Here is a 27563-nt window from a genome sequence, read left to right as displayed (position 1 = left end):
GTAAGGGAGAGAGAGAGTGACAGAGAGAGGGAGTGAGTGACTGAGGGAGAGTTAGACAAAGAGAGTGACTGAGGGAGAGATAGAGGGACAAAGGGAGACTGAGTGAGGGGTAGAGATAGAGAGTGACTGAGGGCGAGAGATAGATAGTGACTGAGGGAAAGAAAGAGGGAGAGAGTGACTGAGGGAGAAATAGAGGGAGGGAGAGAGTGACAGAGGGGGAGATTGACTGAGGGAGAAATGGAGGAAGAGAGTGACTGAGGGAGAGAGAGAGGTGGAGTTTGACTGAGGAAGAGATAGAGGGATAGATAGTGCGAGAGAGTGACTGATGGAGAGATAGAGGGAGAGAGTGCCTGAGGGAGAGAGAGAGGGAGTGTGTAACTGAGGGAGAGAGTGGGAGAGAGAGACTGAAGGAGAGAGAGGGAGAGAGTGACATGGGGGAGATAGAGGGACAAAGAGAAACAGAGGGAGGGGTAGAGATAAGGAGTGTCTGAGGGCAAGAGATAGTTTATGGAGTGAGTGCAGAGAGAGGGAGTGAGTGACTGAGGGAGAGCTAGACAAAGAGAGTGACTGAGGGAGGGAGTGACTGAGGGAGAGAGATAGACGGAGAGAAAGACTGAGGGAGTGATAGAGGTACAAAGGGAGACTGAGGGAGGGGTAAAGTAGGGAGTGATTGAGGGCGAGAGATAGATAGTGACTGAGGGTAAGAGAGAGGGAGAGAGTGACTCAGGGAGAGAGAGAGAGACGGAGAGAGTGACTGAGGGAGAGAGAGAGGGAGAAAGTGACTGATGCAGAGAGGGAGAGATTGAAGGAAAGATAGAGGGAGAGAGAGGGGGAGGGAGAGATAGAGGGGGAGAGTGACTGAGGGAGAAATAGAGGGAGAGAGTGACTGACAGTGAGATTGAGGGAGAGAGTGACTGCGGGAGAGTGTGGGGGGGAGAGTGACTGAGGGTGAGAATGAGGGAGAGAGAGACTGAGGGGGAGAGAGAGAGGTGGAGATTGACTAAGAGAGAGATTGAGGGAGAGATTGACCAAGGGAGAGAGAGGGGGAGAGAGTGACTGAGGGTGAGAGAGAGGGGGAGAGTGATTGAGGGAGAAATAAAGGGAAAGGATAAGTGAGGGTGATATTGAGGGAGAGAGTGACTGAGGGAGAGATAGAGGGAGAGCGACTGAGGGAGAGAGAGTGCGAGAGAGTGACTGAGGGGAGAGAGAGGGAGAGATAGTGACTGAGGGAGAAAGAGAGGGAGAGAGTGACAGAGATAGAGAAGGAGAGAGTGAATGAGGGAGAGAGTGAGGGAGAGAGAGAGTGACTGAGGGATGGGTAGAGTTAGGGAGTGACTGAGGGAGAGAGATAGCGGATGACTGAGGGAAGGAGAGAGGGAGAGAGTGACTGAGCGAGAGAGTGACTGAGGTAGAGAGAGGGAGAGATTGACTGAAGGAGAGATAGAGGGGTAGGGTGACCAAGGCAGCGAGAGATAGAGAGTACCTGAGGAGAGAGAGAGTGACAGAGGAAGAGATAGGCGGAGAGACGACTGAGGGAGAGAGAAAGTGAGGGAGAGATGGAGAGAGAATGACTAGAGAGAGAGTGACTGAGGGAGAGACTGACAGAGGGAAACAAAGAGGGAGAGAGTGACTGATGGAGAGAGAGGGAGAGAGTGACAGAGGGAGAGAGTGAGAGGGTGACAGAAGGAGAGATAGGAGAGAGTGACTGTGGGTGGGATTGAGGGAGAGAGTGACTGAGGGAGAGAGTGGGAGAGAGTGACTGAGGGAGAGAGAGGGCGAGAGAGAGTGACTGAGGGAGAGTGAGGGAGAGGGTGACAGAGGGAGAGATAGAGGGTGAGATTGAGGAAGAGAGTAACTGAGAGTGAGATGGAGAAAGAGAGTGACAGAGGGAGAGAGAGCGGTGGAGATTGATTGAGGAACAGATCGAGGGACAGATGGGAGACAGTGACTGATGGAGAGATAGAGGGAGAGAAAGGGTGTGAGAGTGATTGAGGGTGAGAGAGTGATTGAGGGTGAGAGAGGGAGAATAGTGACTAAGAGCGGAGGTGAGGGAGAGAGTGAGGGAGAGAGAGTGACAGAGGGAGATAGTGAATGAGGGGGAGAGAGAGAGTGACTGAGGGAGAGAGCTAGTGGGTGACTGAGAGAAAGAGAGAGTGACTGAGGGAGTGACTGAGGTAGAGATAATGGGAGCGAATGACTGAGGGATAGAGGGAGAGAGGGTGACTGAGGGTAAAAGAGAGAGAGTGACCTAGGTGAGATTGTGGGGGAGAGTGACTTAGGGTGAGATTGAGGGAGAGAGTGACTGAGGGAGAGAGAGAGATGGAGATTGACTGAGGGAGAGATAGAGGGACAGATAGTGGGAGAGAGTGACTGAGGGAGAGATAGAGGGAGATTAAGATGGAGAGAGGGACTGAGGGAGGGAGAGATGGAGGGAGAATGACTGAGGGAGAGAGTGACAATGGGAGAGAGAGGGAGAGATAGACTGACTTAGGGAGATAGAGGGAGAGATAGTGACTGAGGGAGAGAGAGAGGGAGAGATAGTGAGGGAAAGAGAGAGCGAGGGAGAGAGAGAGTGACAGAGAGAGAGAGGGTTAGAGATAGAGAGAGACTGAGGGACAGGTAGAGATCGGGAGTGACTGAGGGAGAGAGATAGAGGGTGACTAAGGGAAAGAGATAGGGAGAGAGTGGCTGAGAGAGAGATAACAGGAGAGAGAGTGACTGAATGAGAAAGAGAGGGAGAGAGACTGAGGGAGAGTATGACTGAGGGAGAAATAGTGGTAGAGAGACTTAGGTGAAATTGAGGGAGAGATTGGCTTAGGGTGAGATTGAGGGAGAGTGAGGGAGGGAGAGAGTCGAAGATTGACTGAGGGAGATATACAATGACAGATACTGGGAGAGAGTGACCAAGGGAGAGATAGAGGGAGACAGAGACTGAGAGACAGGTAGAGAGTACCTGAGGGAGCGAGAAAGGGAGAGAGTGACAGAGGGAGAGTAAGATGAAGAGAGGGACTGAGGGAGAGATGGAGGTAGAACGACTGAGGGAGAGAGTGACTAAGGGAGAGAGGGTGACTGAGGGGGAGAGGGAGAGAGAGACTGAGGGAGAGATGGAGGGAGAATGTCTGAGGGAGAGATGACTAAGGGAGAAAGAGGGAGAGAGAGAGTGACTGAGAGTGAGGGAGAGAGTGACAGAGGTAGCGAGTGACAGAGGGGGAGATAGAGGGACAAAGAGAGACTGAGGGAGGGATTGAGATAGGGAGTGACGGAGGGCAAGAGAGCGGGAGTGAGTTACTGAGCAAGAGAGATGTAGACAGTGACTGAGGGGGAGAGAGTGAATGAGGCAGAGGGAGGGAGAGATTGACTGAAGGAGAGATAGAGGGAGAGGGTGACTGAGGGAGAGAGAGAGGGAGAGATAGAGGGGGTGATTGACTGAGGGAGAAATAGGGGAGAGAGTGACTGAGGGTGAGATTGAGGGAGAAGGTGACTGAGGGAGAGATAAAGGGAGAAAGAGAGGGAGAGAGACTGAGGGAGAGATAGAGAGTGACTCATGGTGAGAGCGAGCGAGAGAGTGACAGGGGGAGAGTTAGACAAAGAGATGGACTGGGGGAAAGAGAGAGAGGGAGAGAGAGACTGAGGGAGAGATGGAAGAAGAATGACTGAGGGAAAGAGTGACTAAGGGAAAGGGAGATAGAGATAACTGAAGGAGAGAGAAAGGGAGAGAGTGACTGAGTGAGAGGGAGAGCATGACTGAGGGAGAGACTGCGGGAGAGTGACAGAGGGAGACAGAGAGATAGAGGGACAAAGAGAGACTGAGGGTGGGGTAGAGTTAGGGAGTGATTGAGGGCGGGTGATAGTGACTCAGGGAGAGAGAGAGACAGAGTGACTGAGGGGGAGAGCGAGGGAGCGAGTGACTGAGGGAGAGAGAGGGAGAGGGTGACTGAGGCAGAGAGAGACTGAGGGGGAGAGAGAGGGAGAGAATGATTGAGGGACAGAGTGACTGAGGGAGCGAGACAGAGGGTGACTGAGGGAACAAGACAGGGAAAGAGTGACTGAGGGAGAGGGTAACTGAGGGAGAGTGTGACTGAGGGAGAGAGAGAGGGACAGAGGGAGACTGAGGGAGGGGTAGAGATAGAGTGTGACTGAGGGTGAGTGCTAGATAGTGACTGAGGGAGAGAGAGGGGGAGGGAGAGAGGGATGGAGAAATAGAGGGTGAAATATAGGGTGAATGACTGAGGGAGAGAGTGACTGACCAAGAGAGAGATGGAGAGATTGATTGAGGGTGTGAGAGAGTGACAGGGAGAGATGGACTTAGGGACATATAGTGACTGAGGAAAGGGTAGAGATAGGGAGTGACTGACGGAGCGAGACAGAAGATGAGATTGAGGGAGGGAGTGACAGATGGAGAGAGAGAGATAGAGAGTGATTGAGGGAGAGGAAGGGAGAGAGTGACTGTGGGAGAGATAAAGAGGGAGAGAGTGACTGAGGGAGAGGGAGAGAAAGACTGAGGGAGGGGTAAAGATAGGGAGTATCTGAGGGAGCGAGTATTGAGGGAGAGATAGAGGGAGAGAGTGAATGAGGGAGAATGAGAGGGACTGAGGGGGAGAGAGGGAGATAGAAGGAGAGAGTGACTGAGGGAGAGATAGAGAGAGAGGGTGAATGAGGGAGAGAGAGAGAGGGCCTGAGGGAGAGAGAAAGGGAGACAATGCATGAGGGAGAGAGATAGGGAGAGTGTGACTGAGGGAGAGAGCGATTGAGGGAGAGAGAGATAGAACATAGAACATAGAACATTACAGCGCAGTACAGGCCCTTCAGCCCTCGATGTTGCGCCGACCTGTGAAACCATCTGACCTACACTATTCCATTTTCATCCATATGTCTATCCAATGACCAATTAAATGCCCTTAAAGTTGGCGAGTCTACTACTGTTGCAGGCAGGGCGTTCCACGCCCCGACTACTCTCTGTGTAAAGAAACTACCTCTGACATCTGTCCTATATCTATCACCCCTCAACTTAAAGCTATGTCCCCTCGTGTTTGCCATCACCATCCGAGGAAAAAGGCTCTCACTATCCACCCTGTCCAGCCCTCTGATTATCTTATATGTCTCTATTAAGTCACCTCTTCTCCTCCTTCTCTCTAACGAAAACAACCTCAAGTCCCTCAGCCTTTCCTCGTAAGACCTTCCCTCCATACCAGGCAACATCCTAGTAAATCTCCTCTGCACCTTTTCCAAAGCTTCCACATCCTTCCTATAATGCGGTGACCAGAACTGCACGCAATACTCCAGGTGCGGCCGCACCAGAGTTCTGTACAGCTGCAGCATGACCTCGTGGCTCCTAAACTCGATCCCCCTACTAATAAAAGCTAACACACCATATGCCTTCTTAACAGCTCTATTAACCTGGGTGGCAACTTTCAGGGATTTATGTACCTGGACACCAAGATCTCTCTGCTCATCTACACTACCAAGAATCTTCCCATTAGCCCAGTATTCTGCAATCCTGTTACTCCTTCCGAAGTGAATCACCTCACACTTTTCCGCATTAAACTCCATTTGCCATCTCTCAGCCCAGCTCTGCAGCCTATCTATGCCCCTCTGTAACCTACAACATCCTTCGGCACTATCCACAACTCCACCGACCTTCGTGTCATCCGCAAATTTACTAACCCACCCTTCTACACCCTCATCCAGGTCATTTATAAAAATGACAAACAGCAGTGGCCCCAAAACAGATCCTTGCGGTACACCACTAGAAACTATACTCCAGGATGAACATTTACCATCAACCACCACCCTCTGTCTTCTTTCAGCTAGCCAATTTCTGATCCAAAGCACTAATTCACCTTCAATCCCATACTTCTGTATTTTCTGCAATAGCCTACCATGGGGAACTTTATCAAACGCCTTACTGAAATCCATATAGACCACATCCACGGCTTTACCCTCATCCACCTGTTTGGTCACCTTGTCAAAAAACTCAATAAGGTTTGTGAGGCACGACCTACCCTTCACAAAACCGTGCTGACTATCTCTAATGAACTTATTCTTTTCAAGATGATTATAAATCCTATCTCTTATAACCTTTTCCAACATTTTACCCACAACCGAAGTAAGGCTCACAGGTCTATAATTACCAGGGCTGTCTCTACTCCCCTTCTTGAACAAGGGGACAACATTTGCTATCCTCCAGTCTTCCGGCACTATTCCTGTCGACAATGACGACATAAAAATCAAGGACAAAGGCTCTGCAATCTCCTCCCTGGCTTCCCAGAGAATCCTAGGATAAATCCCATCTATTTTCACACTTTCCAAAATTGATAACACCTCCTCCTTGTGAACCTCAATCCCATCTAGCCTAGTAGTCTGAATCACAGTATTCTCCTCGACAACATTTTCTTTCTCCACTGTAAATACTGACGAAAAATATTCATTTAACACTTCCCCTATCTCTTCCGATTCCACACACAACTTCCCACTACTATCCTTGATTGGCCCTAACCTATCTCTAGTCATTCTTTTATTCCTGATATACCTATAGATAGCCTTAGGGTTTTCTTTGATCCTATCCGCCAATGACTTCTCGTGTCCTCTCCTTGCTCTTCTTATCTCTCCCTTTAGATCCTTCCTGGCTAGCTTGTAACTCTCAAGCGCCCTAACTGAGCCTTCACGTCTCATCCTAACATAAGCCTTCTTCTTCCTCTTGACAAGCTCTTCAACTTCTTTAGTAAACCACGGCTCCCTCGCTCGACAACTTCCTCCCTGCCTGACAGGTACATACTTATCAAGGACACGCAGTAGCTGCTCCTTGAATAAGCTCCACATTTCGATTGTGCCCATCCCCTGCAGTTTCCTTCCCCATCCTACGCATCCTAAATCTTGCCTAATCGCATCATAATTTCCTTTCCCCCAGCTATAATTCTTGCCCTGCTGTATATGCCTGTCCCTGCCCATCGCTAAGGTAAACCTAACCGAATTGTGATCACTATCACCAAAGTGCTCACCAACTTCTAAATCTAACACCTGGCCGGGTTCATTACCCAGTACCAAATCCAATGTGGCATCGCCCCTGGTTGGCCTGTCTACATACTGTCAGAAAACCCTCCTGCACACACTGGACAAAAACTGACCCATCTAAAGTACTCGAACTATAGTATTTCCAGTCAATATTTGGAAAGTTAAAGTCCCCCATAACCACTACCCTGTTACTCTCGCTCCTGTCAAGAATCATCTTTGCTATCCTTTCCTCTACATCTCTGGAACTATTCGGAGGTCTATAGAAAACTCCCAACAGGGTGACCTCTCCTCTCCTGTTTCTAACCTCGGCCCAGACTACCTCAGTAGACGAGTCCTCAAACGTCCTTTCTGCCGCTGTAATACTTTCCTTGATTAACAATGCCACACCCCCCCCCCCCTCTCTTTTACCCTCTTCTCTGTTCTTAGTGAAACATCTAAATCCCGGAACCCGCAACATCCATTCCTGTTCCTGCTCTACCCATGTCTCTGAAATGGCCACAACATCGAGATCCCAGGTACCAACCCATGCTGCAAGGTCACCCACCTTATTCCGGATGCTCCTGGCGTTGAAGTAGACACATTTTAAACCAAGCTCTTGCTTGCCAGTGCCCTCTTGTGTCCTTATAACCTTATCTCTGCCCTCACTACTCTCAACATCCTGTACACTGGAACTACAATTTAGGTTAGAGAGACTGAGGGAGGGGCAGAGATAGGGAGTGACTGAGGGTGAGAGATAGAGTGACTGAAGGAAAGATAGAGGGAGAGAGTGACTGAGGCAGAGAGAGGGAGAGATTCACTGAGGGAGGGATGGAGGGAGGGGGGACTGGAAGAGAGAGAGGGTGCGAATGCCTGAGAGAGAGAAAGTGGGAGAGAGTGATGGAGGGAGAGATAGTGGGAGAGAGTGACAGAGAGAGAGGGAGTGTGACTGTGGGAGAGATAGAGGGAGAGATTGTGATTGAGAGAGAGATAGAGGGAGAGAGAGAGGAATTGATGGAGATATAGAGGGAGACAGAGACTGAGGGAGGGAAAGATATAGAGAGTGACTGAGGCAGAGAAGAGAACGGGAGCGAGTGGCTGAGGGAGAGTTAGAGGGAGAGAGAGAGGGAGACAGAGTGACTGAGGGAGAGGGAGAGAGCGACTGAGGGAGAGAGAGGGAGAGAGTGAATGAGGGAGAGACAGAGGGAGAGAGTGACTGAGGGAGAGAGAGTGACTGAGACTGATGGAGAGAGCTGGAGAGAGTGGCCGAGGGATAGAGAGAGGGAGAGAGTGACTGAGGGAGAGATAAAGGGAGTGAGTGACTGAAGGAGAGATAGAGGGAGAGAGACTAACAGGGAGAGATAGAGGGAAGGGTGACTGAGGGAGAGAGTGACCGAGGGAGTGATAGAGCCAGACAGAGACTGAGGGAGAGAGAGATAGAGAGTGACTGAGGGAAAGAAAGATGGAGAGAGTGGCTGAGGCAGAGATGGAGGGAAGAGAGGGACTGAGGGAGAGGGAGAGACTGATTGAGGGAGAGAGAGAGGGAGGGAGAGACTGAAGAAGAGAGTAAGGAGGAGTGACTGAGGAGTGACTGAGGGAGAGAGTGACTGAGCAAGAGAGAGATGGAGCAAGTGATTTAGGGAGCAATTGAAGCAGAGAGTGACTGATGGAGAGAGAGATAGTGACTGAGGGAGAGATAGAGGGACAGAGAGAGAGACTGAGGGAGGGGTAGAAATAGGGAGCGACTGTGGGAGAGAGTGACTGAAGGAGAGGGAGACTGAGACAATTACTGAGGCAGAGAGGGAGAGATTCAGTGAGGGAGAGATGGAGAGAAAGAGGGAGTGAGTGACTGAGGGAAGCATAGAGGGAGAGAGTGACTGTGCGAGAGAGAGAGTGACTGAGGCAGTGGTAGAGATAGGGAGTGACTGAGAGAGAGGGAGGTATAGAGGGAGAGAGTGTAATTGGGAGAAAGAGGGAGAGAGTGACTGAGGGAGGGAATGATTGAGGGAGAGAGGGCGGCAAAGAATGACAGGCAGAGAAAGGGAGAAATTCACTGAAGGAGAGATGGAGGGAGGCGGTGACTGTGAGAGAGAGGGAGTGAGTGAGTGAGGGAGAGAGAGTGGGAGAGAATGACTGAGGGTGAGAGAGAGATGTGGAGATTGACTGAGGGAACGATAGAGGGACAGATAGTGGGAGAGACTGAGTGATGGAGAGATAGAGGGGGAGAGAGAGGTGGAGAGAGTGACTGAGGGAGAGAGTGAGGGAGAGAGGGAGTGACACAGAGAGAGAGAGAGAGAGTGACTGAGGAGCGAGAGAGGGGGAGAGAGAGACTGAGGGATGGGTAGAGATAGGGAGTGACTGAGGGAGAGAGATAGAGGGTGACTGAGGGAAAGAGAGAGGGAGAGATTGACTGAGATAGAGATAAAGGGAGAGAGAGTGATTGAGGGAGCAAGAGGGAGAGAGAGAGTGACAGGGAAAGAGATAGAGGGAGTGGGAGTGACTGAGGGAGATAGATAGAGTGACCTGGGAGAGAGAGTGCGACTGAGGGAAAGGTAGAGATAGGGAGTGACTGACAGAGCAAGACAAAGGGTGAATGAGGGAATGAGACAGGGAGAGAGTGACTGATGAAGAGAGTGACTGAGGGTGAGAGGGACAGAATGACTGAGGGAGAGGTAGAGGGACAGTAAGAGACTGAGGGAGGAATAGAAATAGGGAGTGACTGAGGGCGAGCGATAGTGAATGAGGGCAAGGGAGAGGAAGAGAGTGACTGAGGGAGAGAGAGAAAGCGCATCACAGGAAGAGAGAAAGGGGGAGAGAGTGACTGAGGCAGAGAAAGGATGAGTTTGACTGAAGGAGAATAGAGGGAGAGGGTGACTGAGGGAGAGAGATAGAGAGTACCTGAGGGCATGAGAGAGGGAGAGAGTGACTAAGGGAGAGAGAGATGGAGAGGGTGACTGAGGGAGAGATAGAGGGACAAAGAGAGACTGAGGCAGAGTGATGGAGACATTGCTTGATGGGGAGATGGAGGGAGATGGTGACTGAGGGAGAGAGAGACTGAGGGAGAAAGAGGGGGAGAGAGTGACTGAGGGAGAGACAGAGGGAGACAGCAGGAGAGAGTGACTGAGGGAGAGGGAGAGAGGGATTGTGACTGAGGGAGAGAGCAAGGAAGCGAGAGACTGAGGCAGAGTGACGGAGAGATTGCTTGATGGGGAGATGGAGGGAGATGGTCACTGAGGGAGAGAAAGACTGAGGGAGAAAGAGGGGGAGAGAGTGACTGAGGGAGAGACAGAGGGAGACAGCAGGAGAGAGTGACTGAGGGAGAGAGATAGAGGGATTGTGACTGAGGGAGAGAGCGAGGAAGCGAGTGACTGAGGCAGAGTGACGGAGAGATTGCTTGATGGGGAGATGGAGGGAGATGGTGACTGAGGGAGTGAGAGACTGAGGGAGAGAGAGCGGGAGAGAGTGACTGAGGGAGAGATGGGGGAGAGAGTTACAGAGGGAGAGGGGGGAGAGTGACAGAGCGAGAGATTGAGGGACAAATAAAGACTGAGGGAGAGGTAGAGGTAGGGAGTGATTGCAGGCAAGAACGAGGAAACGAGTGACTGAGGTAGAGTGAGAGAGAGATTGCTTGAAGGAGAGATGGAGGGAGAGGGTGATTGAGGGAGAGAGAGACTGAGGGAGAAAGAGGGGGAGAGAGTGACTGAGGGAGAGACAGAGGGAGACAGCAGGAGAGAGTGACTGAGGGAGAGAGAGAGAGGGATTGTGACTGAGGGAGAGAGCGAGGAAGCGAGTGACTGAGGCAGAGTGAGAGAGAGATTGCTTGAAGGAGAGATGGAGGGAGAGGGTGATTGAGGGAGAGAGAGAGGGAGAGAGAGTGGGAGAGAGTGACTGAGGGAGAGAGAGAGGGAGAGACTGACAGGAGGGAGAGACAGTGGGAAGAGTGAATGAGGGAGAAATGGGGGAGAGAATTGAGGGTGAGATTGAGGGAGAAAGTGACTGAGGGACCGAGAGAGAGGGTGACTGAGGGAGAGAAACAGAGGGTGACTGAGGGAATGGGACAGGGAGAGAGTGATTGAGGGAGAGAGTGACTGAGGGAGAAAGTGACCGAGGGAGTGAGAGAGGGAAAGAAAGAGACTGAAGGTGGGATATGGATAGGGAGTGACCGAGGGCGAGAGACAGACAGTGACTGAGAGAGAGGGAGAGGGATGGAGAGACGGATGGAGAAATAGAGGGAGAGATATCGGGTGAGTGACTGATGGAGAAATAGAGAGAGGAAGTGACTTAGGAGAGATTGTGGGGACAGTGACTGAGGGAGAGAAGGTGGAGATTGACTGAGGGAGAGATGGAGGGACAGATCGTGGGAGAGAATGACTGATGGAGAGATAGAGGGAGAGAGTAATTGAGGGAGAGAGAGGGGGAGAGACTGACAGAGAGAGGGAGAGATAGCGACTGAGGAAGTGAAAGAGGGAGAGGGAGTGTGTGAGGGAAGAGAGAGGGAGAGAGAGACAGTGACAGAGAGAGAGGGAGAGAGTAACTGAGGGAGAGTTAGATGGAGAGCGTGACTGAGGGAGAGATAGATGGAGAGGGTGACTGAGGGAGATAGAGAGGGAGAGAGAAACTGAGGGAGAGAGAGAGGGAGAGAGTGACAGAGGGAGAGATAGAGGGGGAGAATGACTGAGGGAGAAATGGAGGGAGAGAGTGACTTTGGTGAGATTGAGACGGAGAGTGACTGAGGGAGAGAGGTGGAGATTGACTGAGGGAGAGATGGAGGGAGAGATAGAGGGACAGATAGTGGGAGGGAGTGACTGATGGAGAGATAGAGGGAGAGAGTGACTGAGGGACAGAGAGGGGGAGTGAGTGACTGAGGGAGAGAAGGGGAGTGAGTGACTGAGGGAGAGACAGAGGGGGAGAGTGACTGTGGGAGAAATAGGGGGAGAGAGTGACAGAGTAAGATTGAGGGAAAGAGTGACTGAGGGATAGAGAGAGGGAGAGATAGAGGGTGACAGAGACAGAGTGAGATAGAGAGTGACTGAGGGAGACAGATGGGGAGAGAGTAACAGAGTGAGAGTTAGAGGGAGCGAGGGACTGAGGAAAAGAGAGAGAGGGAGAGAGAGCTTGTGGGAGAGATGGACAGAGATTGACTGAGGGAGAAAGTGACGAAGGGAGAGAGAGGGAGAGAGTGACTGAAGGAGATAGAGAGGGAGAGAGTGACTGAGGGAGAGAGCAAGGAAGCGAGTGACTGAGGCAGAGTGACGGAGAGATTGCTTGATGGGGAGATGGAGGGAGATGGTGACTGAGGGAGAGAGAGCGGGAGAGAGTGACTGAACGAGAGACAGAGGGAGAGAATGACTGAGGGAGAGAGAGGGCGAGAGTGACAGAGGGAGAGGGGGAGACGGTGACAGAGGGAGAGATTGAGGGACAAGGAGAGACTGAGGGAGAGGTAGAGGTAGGGAGTGACTGAAGGCGAGAGATAGTGGCTGAGGGCATGAGAGAAGGAGATGGTGACTGAGGGAGAGAGAGACGGAGAGAGAGACTGAGGGAGAGAGCAAGGAAGCGAGTGACTGAGGCAAAGTGATGGGGAGATTGCTTGACGGTGAGATGGAGGGAGTTGTTGACTGAAAGAGTGAGAGACTGAGGGAGAGAGAGTGACATAGGGGGAGACAGGGAGGGAGTTACTGAGGGAGAGAGTGACAGAGGGAGAGGGGGATAGAGTGATAGAGAGATTGAGGGACAAGGCAAGACAGAGGGAGGGGTAGAGGTAGGGAGTGACTGAAGGCGAGAGATAGTGGCTGAGGGCATGAGAGAGGGAGAGAGTGACTGAGGGAGACAGAGACGGAGAGAGTGACTGAGGGAGAGTGAGGGAGAGATTGCTTGAAGGAGAGATGGAGGGAGAGGGTGACTGAGGGAGAGATTGAAGGAGAGAGAGTGGGAGAGAGTGACTGAAGGAGAGAGAAAGGGAGAGACTGACAGGAGGGAGAGACAGTGGGGATTGTGAATGAGGGAGAAATGGGGGAGAGAATTGAGGGTAAGATTGAGGGAGAAAGTGACTGAGGGAGCGAGAGAGAGGGTGACTGAGGGCACGAGACAGGGAGAGAGTGACTGAGGGAGACAGTGTCTGAGGGAGAGAAACAGAAGGTGACTGAGGGCATGGGACAGGGAGAGAGTGACTGAGGGAGAGAGTGACTGAGGGAGAGAGTGACCGAGGGAGAGAGAGAGGGAAAGAAAGAGACTGAGGGAGGGGTATGGATAGGGAGTGACCGAGGGCAAGAGCTAGACAGTGACTGAGAGAGAGGGAGAGGGATGGAGAGACGGATGGGGAAATAGAGGGAGAGATATCGGGTGAGTGACTGAGGGCGAAAAAGAGAGAGGAAGTGACTTAGGAGAGATTGAGGGGAGAGTGACTGAGGGAGAGAGAGGTGGAGATTGACTGAGGGAGTGATGGAGGGACAGATCGTGGGAGTGAATGACTGATGGAGAGATAGAGGGAGAGAGTAATTGAGGGAGAGAGAGGGGGAGAGACTGACTGAGAGAAAGGGAAAGATAACGACTGAGGAACTGAGGAAGGGAGAGGGAGTGTGTGAGGGAAGAGAGAGGGAGAGAGAGACAGTGATAGGGAGAGAGAGAGGGAGAGAGTAAATGAGGGAGAGTTAGATGGCGAGCGTGTCTGAGGGAGAGAGAAACTGAGGGAGAGAGAGTGACTGAGGGAGATAGAGAGGGAGAGAGAAACTGAGGGAGAGAGAGTGACTCAGGGGGAGAGTGACTGAGGGAGAGATAGAGGGGGAGAGTGACTGAGGGAGAAATGGAGGGAGAGGCTGACTTAGGTGAGATTGAGAGGGAGAGATAGAGGGAGAGAGTGACTGAGGGACAGAGAGGGGGAGTGAGTGACAGGGAGAGAAGGGGAGTGAGTGACTGAGGGAGAGAGAGGGAGAGAGTGACAGAGGGAGAGATAGAGGGGGAGAGTGACTGTGGGAGAAATAGGGGGAGAGAGTGACAGAGTAAAATTGAGGGAAAGAGTGACTGAGGGAGAGAGAGAGGGAGAGATAGAGGGAGACAGAGACAGAGTGAGATAGAGAGTGACTGAGGGAGACAGAGGCGGAGAGAGTAACAGAGTGAGAGATAGAGGGAGCGAGGGACTGAGGGAAAGAGAGAGAGGGAGAGAGAGCTTGAGGGAGAGATGGACAGAGAATGACTGAGGGAGAAAGTGACTAAGGGAGAGAGAGGGAGAGAGTGACTGAAGGAGATAGAGAGGGAGAGAGTGACTGAGGGAGAGTTAGAGGGAGACAGAGAAGGAGAGAGAGAGAGTGACTGAGGGAGAGATAGAGGGAGACAGAGACAGAGTAAGATAGAGAATGACTGAGGGAGACAGAGGGGAAGAGAGTAACAGAGTGAGAGTTAGAGGGAACGAGGGACTGAGGGAAAGAGAGCTTGTGGGAGAGATGGACAGAGAATGACTGAGGGAGAGAGTGACTGAAGGAGATAGAGTGGGAGAGAGTGACTGAGGGAGAGTTAGAGGGAGACAGAGAAAGAGAAAGATAGAGAGTGACTGAGGCAGAGAGACAGAGGGAGACAGCAGGAGAGAGTGACTGAGGGAGAGAGAGAGAGAGATTGCTTGAAGGAGAGATGGAGGGAGAGGGTGATTGAGGGAGAGAGAGACTGAGGGAGAAAGAGGGGGAGAGAGTGACTGAGGGAGAGACAGAGGGAGACAGCAGGAGAGAGTGACTGAGGGAGAGAGAGAGAGGGATTGTGACTGAGGGAGAGAGCGAGGATGCGAGTGACTGAGGCAGAGTGACGGAGAGATTGCTTGATGGGGAGATGGAGGGAGATGGTGACTGAGGGAGTGAGAGACTGAGGGAGAGAGAGCGGGAGAGAGTGACTGAGGGAGAGATGGGGGAGAGAGTTACAGAGGGAGAGAGTTACAGAGGGAGAGGGGAGAGAGTGACAGAGCGAGAGATTGAGGGACAAATAAAGACTGAGGGAGAGGTCGAGGTCGGGAGTGATTGCAGGCAAGAACGAGGAAACAAGTGACTGAGGTAGAGTGAGAGAGAGATTGCTTGAAGGAGAGATGGAGGGAGAGGGTGATTGAGGGAGAGAGAGTGGGAGAGAGTGACTGAGGGAGAGAGAGAGGGAGAGACTGACAGGAGGGAGAGACAGTGGGGAGAGTGAATGAGGGAGAAATGGGGGAGAGAATTGAGGGTGAGATTGAGGGAGAAAGTGACTGAGGGACTGAGAGAGAGGGTGACTGAGGGAGAGAAACAGAGGGTGACTGAGGGAATGGGACAGGGAGAGAGTGATTGAGGGAGAGAGTGACTGAGGGAGAAAGTGACCGAGGGAGTGAGAGAGGGAAAGAAAGAGACTGAAGGTGGGATATGGATAGGAAGTGACCGAGGGAGTGAGAGAGGGAAAGAAAGAGACTGAAGGTGGGATATGGATAGGGAGTGACCGAGGGCGAGAGACAGACAGTGACTGAGAGAGAGGGAGAGGGATGGAGAGACGGATGGAGAAATAGAGGGAGAGATATCGGGTGAGTGACTGATGGAGAAATAGAGAGAGGAAGTGACTTAGGAGAGATTGAGGGGAGAGTGACTGAGGGAGAGAAGGTGGAGATTGACTGAGGGAGAGATGGAGGGACAGATCGTGGGAGAGAATGACTGATGGAGAGATAGAGGGAGAGAGTAATTGAGGGAGAGAGAGGGGGAGAGACTGACAGAGAGAGGGAGAGATAGCGACTGAGGAAGTGAAAGAGGGAGAGGGAGTGTGTGAGGGAAGAGAGAGGGAGAGAGAGACAGTGACAGAGAGAGAGGGAGAGAGTAACTGAGGGAGAGTTAGATGGAGAGCGTGACTGAGGGAGAGATAGATGGAGAGGGTGACTGAGGGAGAGAGAGAGGGAGAGAGTGACAGAGGGAGAGATAGAGGGGGAGAATGACTGAGGGAGAAATGGAGGGAGAGATAGAGGGACAGATAGTGGGAGGGAGTGACTGATGGAGAGATAGAGGGAGAGAGTGACTGAGGGACAGAGAGGGGGAGTGAGTGACTGAGGGAGAGAAGGGGAGTGAGTGACTGAGGGAGAGAGAGGGAGAGAGTGACTGTGGGAGAAATAGGGGGAGAGAGTGACAGAGTAAGATTGAGGGAAAGAGTGACTGAGGGATAGAGAGAGGGAGAGATAGAGGGTGACAGAGACAGAGTGAGATAGAGAGTGACTGAGGGAGACAGAGGGGGAGAGAGTAACAGAGTGAGAGTTAGAGGGAGCGAGGGACTGAGGGAAAGAGAGAGAGGGAGAGAGAGCTTGTGGGAGAGATGGACAGAGATTGACTGAGGGAGAAAGTGACGAAGGGAGAGAGAGGGAGAGAGTGACTGAAGGAGATAGAGAGGGAGAGAGTGACTGAGGGAGAGTTAGAGGGAGACAGAGAAGGAGAGAGATAGAGAGTGACTGAGGGAGAGAGAGAGGTAGAGGGAGACAGAGACAGAGTGAGATAGAGAGTAACAGAGTGAGAGTTAGACGGAGCGAGGGACTGAGGGAAAGAGAGCTTGTGGGAGAGATGGACAGAGAATGTGTGAGGGAGAGAGTGACTGAAGGAGATAGAATGGGAGAGAGTGACAGAGGGAGAGTTAGACGGAGAGAGGGACTGAGGGAAAGAGAGAGAGGGAGAGAGAGCCTGAGGGAGAGATGGACAGAGAATGTCTGAGGGAGAGAGTGACTAAGGGAGGGAGGAGGAGAGGGTGCCAGAAGGAGAGATAGAGGGACAAAGAGAGACTGAGGGAGGGGTAGAGATAGGGAGTGACTCAAGGTGAGAGATCGTGACTGAGGGCATGAGAGAGGGAGAGAGTGACTGAGGGAGAGAGAGACGGAGAAAGTGAGGAAGCGAGTGACTGAGGCAGAGTGACGGAGAGATTGCTTGAAGGGGTGATGGAGGGAGATGGTGACTGAGGGAGAGAGATACTGAGGGAGAGAGAGGGGGAGAGAGTGACTCAGGGATAGAGGGAGACAGAGAGAGATTTTTTTTTATAGATACAGCACTGAAACAGGCCCTTCGGCCCACCGAGTCTGTGCCGACCATCAACCACCCATTTATACTAATCCAACACTAATTCCATATTCCTACCACATCCCCACCTGTGCCTATATTTCCCTGCCACCTACCTGTACTAGGGGCAATTTATAATGGCCAATTTACCTATCAACCTGCAAGTCTTTGGCATGTGGGAGGAAACCGGAGCACCCGGAGAAAACCCACGCAGACACAGGGAGAACTTGCAAACTCCACACAGGCAGTACCCAGAATTGAACCCGGGTCGCTGGAGCTGTGAGGCTGCGGTGCTAACCACTGCGCCACTGTGCCGCAGAGAGTGACTGAGGGAGAAAGGCGGAGAGAGCCTGAGGGAGGGATGGACGGAGAATGACTGAGTGAGAGAGTGACTAAGAGAGAGAGAGGGAGAGAGTGACTGTAGGAGAGAGAGAGGGAGAGCGTGACTGAAGGAGAGAGAGAGGGAGAGCGTGACTGAGGGAGAGGGTGACTGAGGGAGGCATTGAGAGACAAAGAGAGACTGAGGGCAGTCGAGGTAGGGAGTGACTAAGGGCGAGAGCGAGGAAGTGAGTGACTGAGGTAGAGTGAGGGAGAGATTGCTTGAAGGAGAGATGGAGGGAGAGGGTGACGGAGGGCGAGAGAGAGGGAAAGAGAGTGGGAGAGAGTGACTGAGGGAGAGAGTGAGACAGAGAGAGTGACAAGAGGGAGAGATAGAGGGGGAGAGTGACTGGGGAAGAAACAGAGGGAGAGAATGACTGAAGGTGAGATTGAGGGAGAGAGTGACTGAGGGAGCGAGACAGAGGGTGACTGAGGGAACGAGACAGGGAGAGAGTGACTGAGAGAGACAGAGGCTGAGGGAGAGAGTGACTGAGGGAGAGAATGATTGAGGGAGAGAGTGACTGAGGGAGAGAGTGACCGAGGGAGTGAGAGAGGGAAAGCAAGAGACTGAGGGTGAGGTATGGATAGGGAATGACCGAGGGCGGGAGCTAGATAGTGACTGAGAGAGAGGGAGAGGGATGGAGAGACGGATGGAGAAATAGAGGGAGAGATATAGGGTGAGTGACTGAGGGGGAAATAGAGAAAGGGAGTGACCTAGGTGAGATTGAGGAGGAGAGTGACTGAGGGAGAGAGAGGTGTAGATTGACAGAGGGAGAGATAGAGGGACAGGTCGTGGGAGAGAATGACTGATGGAGAGATAGAGAGAAAGTGAGTGAGGGACAGAGAGGTGGAGAGAGTGACTGAGGGAGAGGGGTGAGAAACTGACTGAGGGAGAGAGCGAGGCAGAGATAGTGACTGAAGGAATGAGGAAGGGACTGGGAGAGTGTGAGGGAAAGAGTGAGGGGGAGAGAGAGTGACAGAGAGAGTGAGAGGGTGACTGATGGAGAGTTAGATGCAGAGAGTGACTGAGGGAGAGAGAGGGAAAGAGTGACTGAGGGAGAGAAAGGGAGAGAGTGACTGAGGGCGAGTGACAGAGAGATTCCTTGAAGGGGAGAGGGAGGGAGATGGTGACTGAGGGAGAGAGAGCGGGAGAGAGTGACTGAACGAGAGACAGAGGGAGAGAATGACTGAGGGAGAGAGAGGGCGAGAGTGACAGAGGGAGAGGGGGAGAGGGTGACAGAGGGAGAGATTGAGGGACAAGGAGAGACTGAGGGAGGGGTAGAGGTAGGGAGTGACTGAAGGCGAGAGATAGTGGCTGAGGGCATGAGAGAAGGAGATGGTGACTGAGGGAGAGAGAGACGGAGAGAGAGACTGAGGGAGAGAGCAAGGAAGCGAGTGACTGAGGCAGAGTGATGGGGAGATTGCTTGACGGTGAGATGGAGGGAGATGGTGACTGAGGGAGTGAGAGACTGAGGGAGAGAGAGTGACATAGGGGAAGACAGGGAGGGAGTTACTGAGGGAGAGAGAGGGAGAGAGTGACAGAGGGAGAGGGGGAGAGGGTGATAGAGAGATTGAGGGACAAGGCGAGACAGAGGAAGGGGTAGAGGTAGGGAGTGACTGAAGGCGATAGATAGTGGCTGAGGGCATGAGAGAGGGAGAGAGTGACTGAGGGAGACAGAGACGGAGAGAGTGACTGAGGGAAAGAGCAAGGAAGCGAGTGACTGAGGCAGAGTGACGGAGAGATTTTTGAAGGAGAGATGGTGGGTAAGGGTGACTGAGGGAGAGAGAGACTGAGGGAGAGAGAGCAGGAGTGAATGACAGAGGGAGAGTGAGAGGGGGAGAGTGACTGAGGGAGAGAGAGGTGGAGAGTGACTGAGGGAGAGAGAGGGGGAGAGAGTGACTGAGGGAGAGATAGTGACGGAGGGAGAGGGAGAGTGTGAGAGAACGAATGAGGGAAAGAGAGAGTGACAGAGAGAGAGGGAGAGAGCGACTGTGGGAGAGAAGGGGAGAGAGTGACAGAGGGAGAGTTAGACGGAGAGAGTGACTGAGGGAGATATAGGGGAGAGAGTGACTGAGAGTAAGATTGAGGGAGTGAGTGACTGAGGGATAGATGGAGACAGAGACAGAGAGTGACTGAGGGAGATAGGGGGAGAGATCCTGAGGGAGAGATGGATGGAGAATGACTGAGTGAGAGAGTGACTAAAGGAGAGAGAGGGAGAGAGTGACTGAAGGAGAGAGAGAGGGGGAGAGGGGGAAGAGGGTGACAGAGGAAGGGATTTAGGGACAAAGAGAATCTGATGGAGAGGTAGAGGTAGGGATTGACTGCGGGCGAGAGCGAGGAAGCGAGTGACTGAGGCAGAGTGAGGGAGAGATTGCTTGAAGGAGAGATGGAGGGAGATGGTGACTGAGGGAGAGAGAAAGGGAGAGAGTGACTGAGGGAGAGAGAGAGTGAGAGAGTGACAGGAGGGAAAGATAGAGGGGAGAATGACTGAGGGTGAGATTGAGGGAGAGAATGACTGAGGGTGAGATTGAGGGAGAGAGTGACTGAGGGAGCGAGACAGAGGGTAACTGAGGAAACGGGATAGGGAGAGAGTGACTGAGGGAGTGAGTGACTGAGGGAGAGAGTGACCGAGGGAGTGAGAGAGAGAAAGAGAGAGACAGAGGGAGGGGTATGAACAGGGAGTGACCGAGGGCGAGAGCTGGACAGTGACTGAGAGAGAGGGAGAGGGATGGAGAGACGGATGGAGAAATAGAGGGAGAGATATAGGGTGAGTGACTGAGGGAGCAATAGAGAGGAAGTGACTTGGGTGAGATTGAGGGGGAGACTGAGGGAGAGAGAGGTGGAGAGATGGCGGGAGAGATAGTGGGACAGATAGTGGGAGAGAGTGACTGATGGAAAGATAGAGGGAGAGAGTGATTGAGGGACAGAGAGGGGGAAAGAGTGACTGAGGGAGAGGGGGAATAAGTAACTGAGGGAGAGAGAGAGGTAGAGAGTGACAGAGGGAGAGATAGAGGGAGAGAGTGACTGAGGGAGAAATAGGGGGAGAGAGTGACTGAGGGAGACAGAGACGGAGAGAGTGACTGAGGGAAAGAGCAAGGGAGCAAGTGATTGAGGCAGAGTGACGGAGAGATTTTTGAAGGAGAGATGGTGGGTAAGGGTGACTGAGGGAGAGAGAGACTGAGGGAGAGGGAGCGGGAGTGAGTGACAGAGGGAGAGAGAGAGGGAGAGAGTGACTGAGGGAGTGAGAGGTGGAGAGTGACTGAGGGAGAGAGAGGGGGAGAGAGTGACTGAGGGAGAGATAGTGACTGAAGGAGGGAGAGGGAGAGTGTGAGGGAAAGAGTGAGGGAAAGAGAGAGTGACAGAGAGGGAGAGAGTGACTGTGGGAGAGACAGAGACAGAGAGAGATAGAGAGTGACTGAGGGAGAGAAGGGGAGAGAGTGACAGAGGGAGAGATAGAGGGAGACAGAGACAGAGTGAGATAGAGAGTGACTGAGGGAGACAGAGGGGGAGGGAGTAACAGAGGGAGAGTTAGATGGAGACAGGGACTGAGGGAAAGAGAGACTGAGGGAGAGATGGAGAAGAATGACTGAGGGAGAGAGTGACTAAGGGAGAGAGAGGGAGAGGGTGACAGAGGGAGAGATAGAGGGGCAAAGAGAGACTGAAGAAGGGGTAGAGGTAGTGAGTGACTGAAGACGAGAGTTAGTGGCTGAGGGCATGAGAGAGGGAGAGAGTGACTGAGGGAGAGAGAGAGAGACAGAGAGAGTGACTGAGGGAGCGAGGAAGCGAGTGACTGAGGCAGAGTGACGAAGAGATTGCTTGAAGGGGAGATGGAGGGAGATGGTGACTGAGGGAGAGAGAGCGGGAGTAAGTGACTGAGGGAGAGAGCGAGGGGGACAGTGACTGTGGGAGAGAGAGGGGGAGAGAGTGTCTGAGGGAGAGACAGGGGAAGTGAGTACCTGAGGGAGAGAGGGAGAGAGTTACAGAGGGGGAGTTTGACAGAGAGCGGATCTGAGGTAGAGAGAGACTGAGAGAGACGGGAAAATGACAGAGAGAGAGAGTGACTGAGGGAGAGAGAGGAAGAGAGTGACTGAGGATGTGATTGAGGGAGAGACTAACTGAGGGAGAGAGGTGGAAATTGACTGAGGGAGATAGAGGGACAGATAGTGGGAGAGAGTGACTGATGGAGAGCTAGAGGGTGAGACTGACTGAGGGAAAGTGAGGAGGAGAGAGTGACTGAGGGAGAGAGCAAGGAAGCGAGTGACTGAGGCAGAGTGACAGAGAGATTGCTTGAAGGGGAGATGGAGGGAGATGGTGACTGAGGGAGAGAGTGACTGAGGGAGAGACAGAGGGAGAGAGTGACTGAGGGAGAGAGAGAGGGGGATTATGACTGAGGGAGAGAGCGAGGAAGCGAGTGACTGAGGCAGAGTGATGGAGAGATTTTGCTTGATGGGGAGATGGAGGGAGATGGTGACTGAGGGAGTGAGAGACTGAGGCAGAGTGACAGGGAGATTGATTGATGAGATGGAGGGAGATGGTAACTGAGGGAGTGAGAGACTGAGGGAGAGAGAGTGGGAGAGAGTGACAGAGGGAGAGATTGAGGGACAAATAGAGACTGAGGGAGAGGTAGAGGTAGGGAGTGATTGCAGGCGAGTACGAGGATGCGACTGACTGGGGTAGAGTGAGGGAGAGATTTCTTGAAGGAGAGATGGAGGGAGGGGATGACTGAGGGAGCGAGAGAGGGAGAGAGTGACTGAGGGAGAGAGAGAGAGAGAGAGACTGACAGGAGGGAGAGATAGAGGGGAGAGTGAATGAGGGAGAAATGGGGGAGAGAATGACTGAGGGTGAGATTGAGGGAGAGAGTGACTGAGGGATCGAGACAGAGGGTGACTGAGGGAACGAGACAGGGAGAGAGTGACTGAGGGAGATAGTGGCTGATGGCGAGAGTGATTGAGGCAGTTAATGATTGAGGGGGAGAGTGACTGAGGGAGAAAGTGACTGAGGGAGAGAAACAGAGGGTTACTGAGGGAATGGGACAGGGAGAGAGTGATTGAGGGAGAGAGTGACCGAGGGAGTGAGAGAGGGAAAGAGAGAGACTAAGGTAGGGTATGGATAGGGAGTGAGCGAGGGCGAGAGCTAGACAGTGACTGAGAGAGAGGGAGAGTGATGGAGAGACAGATGGAGAAATAGAGGGAGAGATATCGGGTGTGACTGAGGGAGAAACAGAGAGAGGAAGTGACTGAGGAAAGATTGAGGGGCGAGTGACTGAGGGAGAGAGAGGTGGAGATTGACTGAGGGCGAGATGGAGGGAGAGATGGAGGGAGAGATAGAGGGACAGATCATGGGAGAGAATGACTGATGGAGAGTTAGAGGGAGAGAGTAATTGAGGGAGAGAGAGGGGGTGGGACTGACTGAGAGAGAGGGAGAGATAGCGACTAAGGGAGTGAGGAAGGGAGAGGGAGTGTGTGAGGGAAGAGTGAGCGAGAGAGAGAGAGAGAGGGAGAGAGTAACTGAGGGAGAGTTAGATGGTGAGCGTGACTGAGGGAGAGATAAAGGAAGACAGAGACAAAGAGATAGAGAGTGACTGACGGAGAGAGGGGGACAGATTGATTGAGAGGAAGATTGAGGGAGAGATAGAGGGAGAGGGTGACTGAGGGAGAGATAGAGGGAGAGAGCGACTGAGGGAGAAATGAAGGGAGAGAGACTTAGGTGAGATTGAGGGGGAGAGTGACTGAGGGAGAGAGCGAGGGGGAGAGTGACTGAGGCATGGAGAGGGGGAGAGAGGGGGAGAGAGTCTCTGAGGGAGAGACAGGGGCAGAGAGAGTGACTGAGGGAGAGAGGTGGAAATTGACTGAGGTAGATAGAGGAACAGATAGTGGGAGAGAGTGACTGATGGAGAGCTAGAGGGTGAGAGTGACTGAGGGAGTGAGAGACTGAGGGAGAGAGAGGGGGACAGAGAAACAGAGGGAGAGACAGAGAGAGAGAGAGAAGGGGAGTGAGTGACTGAGGGAGAGAGAGAGGGAGAGAGTGACAGAGGGAGCGATAGAGGGGGAGAGTGACTGTGGGAGAAATAGGGGTAGAGAGTAACAGAGTAAGATTGAGGGAAAGATTGACTGAGGGAGAGAGAGAGGGAGCGATAGAGGGAGACAGAGACAGAGTGAGATAGAGAGTGACTAAGGGACAGCTAGAGGGTGAGAGTGACTGAGGGAGAGTGAGGAGGAGAGAGTGACAGAGGGAATGAGGGAGAGCGTGAATGAGGGACAGAGAGTGACTGAGGACAGAGACAGAGGGAGAGAGAGTCTGAGGGACGGCGAGAGATAGGGAGTGACTGAGGGAGAGATGGCGGGAGACAGAGACAGAGTGAGATAGAGAGTAACTGAGGGAGACAGAGAGGGAGAGAGTAACAGAGTGAGAGTTAGAGGGAGAGAGGGACTGATGGAAAGAGAGACTGGGAGAGATGGACAGAGAATAACTGAGGGAGAGAGTGACTAAGGGAGGGAGGCAGAGAGGGTGCCAGAGGGAGAGATAGAGGGACAAAGAGAGACTGAGGGAGGGGTAAAGGTAGGCAGTGACTGAAAGCGAGAGATAGTGGCAGAGGGCAAGAGAGGGAGAGAGTGACTGAGGGTGAGAGAGACTGAGGGAGAGAGAGTGGGAGTGAGTGACTGAGGGAGAGAGCGAGGGGGAGAGTGACTGAGGGAGAGAGAGGGGGGAGAGTGTCTGAGGGAGAGTGAGGAGGAGAGAGTGACAGAGGGAAAGAGGGAGAGAGTGAATGAGGGAGAGAGAGTGACTGAGGTCAGAGACAGAGGGAGAGAGAGTCTGAGGGACGGCGAGAGGTAGGGAGTAACTGAGGGAGACAGAGGGGGAGAGAGTAACAGAGGGAGCGTTAAAGGGAGAGAGGGACTGAGGGATCGAGAGACTGAGGGAAAGATGGACAGAGAATGACTGAGGGAGAGAGTGACTAAGGGAGAGAGGGGGAGAGGGTGACAGAGGGAGAGATGGAGGGACAAAGAGAGACTGAGGGAGGGGTAGAGATAGGGAGTGACTGAAGGCATAGATAGTGGCTGAGGGCATGAGAGAGGGAGAGGGTGACTGAGGGAGAGAGCGAGGAAGCGAGTGACTGAGGCAGTGACGGAGAGATTGCTTGATGGGGAGATGGAGGGAGATGGTGACTGAGGGAGTGAGAGTCTGAGGGAGAAAGAGGGGGAGAGAGTGACTGAGGGAGAGACAGAGGGAGAGAGAGCGGGAGAGAGTGACGGAGGGAGAGAGAGGGGGAGAGAGTGACTGAGGGAGAGACAGAGAGAGAGAGGGTGTGAGAGTTACAGAGGGAGAGATTGAGGGACAAGTTGAGACTGAGGGAGAAGTAGAGGTAGGGAGTGATTGCAGGCGAGTATAAGGAAGTGAGTGACTGAGGTAGAGTGAGGGAGAGATTGCTTGAAGGAGAGATGGAGGGAGAGGGTGACTGATGGAGCGTGACAGGGAGAGAGAGAGACTGAGGGAGAGAGAGACAGAGAGACTGACAGGAGGGAGAGTGAATGAGGGAGAAATGGGGGAGAGAATGACTGAGGGTGAGATTGAGGGAGAGAGTGACTGAGGGAACGAGACAGAGGGTGACTGAGGGAACGAGACAGGGAGAGAGTGATTGAGGAAGAGAGTGACTGAGGGAACGAGACAGAGGGTGACTGAGGGCATGAGACAGGGAGAGAGTGACTGAGGGAGACAGTGGCTGAGGGAGAGAGTGACTGAGGGAGAGAGTGACTAAGGGAGAGAAACAGAGGGTGACTGAGGGAATGGGACAGGGAGAGAGTGATTGAGGGACAGAGTGACTGAGGCAGAGTGAGAGAGGGAAAGAGACAGACTGAGGGAGGGGTATGGATAAAGAGTGACCGAGTGCGAGAGATAGACAGTGACTGAGAGAGAGGGAGAGGGATGGAGAGACGGATGGAGAAATAGAGGGAGAGATATCGGGTGAGCGACAGAGGGAGAAATAGAGAGAGGAAGTGACTTAGGAGAGATTGAGGGGAGAGTGACTAAGGGAGAGAGAGGTGGAGATTGACTGAGGGAGAGATAGAGGGACAGATCGTGGGAGAGAATGACTGATGGAGAGATAGAAGGAGAGAGTAATTGAGGGAGAGAGAGGGGGAGAGACTGACAGAGAGAGGGAGAGATAGCGACTGAGGAAGGGAGAGGGAGTGTGTGAGGGAAGAGTGAGCGAGAGAGAGAGTGACAGAGAGGGAGAGAGTAACTGAGGGAGAGTTAGATGGAGAGCCTGACTGAGGGAGAGATAGAGGGAGAGAGGTGGAGATTGACTGAGGGAGAGATGGAGGGAGAGATAGAGGGACAAATAGTGGGAGAGAGTGACTGATGCAGAGATAGAGGGAGAGAGTGCCTGAGGGACAGAGAGGGGGACAGAGTGACTGAGAGAGAGAAGGGGAATGAGTGACTGAGGGAGAGACAGAGGGAGAGATAGAGGGGGAGAGTGACTGTGGGAGAGAGAGAGGGAGAGATAGAGGGAGACAGAGACAGAGTAAGATAGAGAGTGACTGAGGGAGACAGAGGGGGAGAGAGTAACAGAGTGAGAGTTAGAGGGAGCGAGGGACTGAGGGAAAGAGAGACTGAGGGAGAGATGGACAGAGAATGACTGAGGGAGAGAGTGACTAAGGGAGGGAGGCGGAGAGGGTGCCAGAGGGAGAGATAGAGGGACAAAGAGAGACTGAGGGAGGGGTAAAGGTAGGCAGTGACTGAAGGCGAGAGATAGTGGCAAAAGGCACGAGAGGGAGAGAGTGACTGAGGGAGAGAGAGTGGGAGTGAGTGTTTGAGGGAGGGACAGGGGGAGAGAGTACCTGAGGGAGAGAGGGAGAGAGTGACAGAGAGAGAGTTTGACAGAGAGCGGATCTGAGGGAGAGAGAGACTGAGAAAGATGGGAAAATGACAGAGGGAGAGAGTGACTGAGGGAGAGAAGGTAGAGAGTGACTGAGGATGAGATTGAGGGAGAGAGTGACTGAGGGAGAGAGGTGGAAATTGACTGGGAGATGGAGGGACAGATAGTGGGAGAGAGTGACTGATGGAGAGCTAGAGGGTGAGAGTGACTGAGGGAGAGTGAGGAGGAGAGAGTGACAGAGGGAAAGAGGGAGAGAGTGAATGAGGGAGAGAGAGTGACTGAGGACAGAGACAGAGGGAGAGAGAGTCTGAGGGACGGCGAGAGATAGGGAGTGACTGAGGGAGAGATAGCGGGAGACAGAGACAGAGTGAGATAGAGAGTGTCTGAGGGAGACAGAGGGGGAGAGAGTAACAGAGGGCGAGTTAGAAGGAGAGAGGGACTGAGGGAAAGAGAGACTGAGGGAAAGATGGACAGAGAATGACTGAGGGAGAGAGAGACTGAGGGAGAGAGAGTGGGAGTGAGTGACTGAGGGAGAGAGCGAGAGTGACTGAGGGAGAGAGAGGGAGAGAGAGTGTCTGAGGGAGAGACAGGGGCATAGAGTACCTGAGGGAGAGAGAGAGGGAGAGAGTGACAGAGAGAGAGTTTGACAAAGAGCGGATCTGAGGGAGAGAGAGACTGAGAAAGATGGGAAAATGACAGAGGGAGAGAGTGACTGAGGGAGAGAGAGGTAGAGAGTGACTGAGGATGAGATTGAGGGAGAGAGTGACTGAGGGAGAGAGGTGGAAATTGACTGGGAGATAGAGGGACAGATAGTGGGAGAGAGTGACTGATGGAGAGCTAGAGGGTGAGAGTGACTGAGGGAGAGTGAGGAGGAGAGAGTGACAGAGGGAAAGAGGGAGAGAGTGAATGAGGGAGAGAGAGTGACTGAGGACAGAGACAGAGGGAGAGAGAGTCTGAGGGACGGCGAGAGATAGGGAGTGACTGAGGGAGAGATAGCGGAGAGAGTGACTGAGGGAGAGAGCGAGGAAGCAAGTGACTGAGGCAGAGTGACGGAGAGATTGCTTGAAGGGGAGATGGAGGGAGATGGTGACTGAGGGAGTGAAAAGGGGAGAGAGCGTCTGAGGGAGAGACAGGGGCAGAGAGTACCTGAGAGAGAGAGAGAGGGAGAGAGTGACAGAGAGAGAGTTTGACAGAGAGCGGATCTGAGGGAGAGAGAGACTGAGAAAGATGGGAAAATGACAGAGGGAGAGAGAGGGAGAGAGTGACTGAGGATGAGATTGAGGGAGAGAGTGATTGAGGG

This window comes from Heterodontus francisci, chromosome 2 (genome assembly GCF_036365525.1).
Source record: "Heterodontus francisci isolate sHetFra1 chromosome 2, sHetFra1.hap1, whole genome shotgun sequence".
Classification (NCBI taxonomy): domain Eukaryota; kingdom Metazoa; phylum Chordata; class Chondrichthyes; order Heterodontiformes; family Heterodontidae; genus Heterodontus; species Heterodontus francisci.
Note: the sequence above shows the minus strand (reverse complement) of the source record.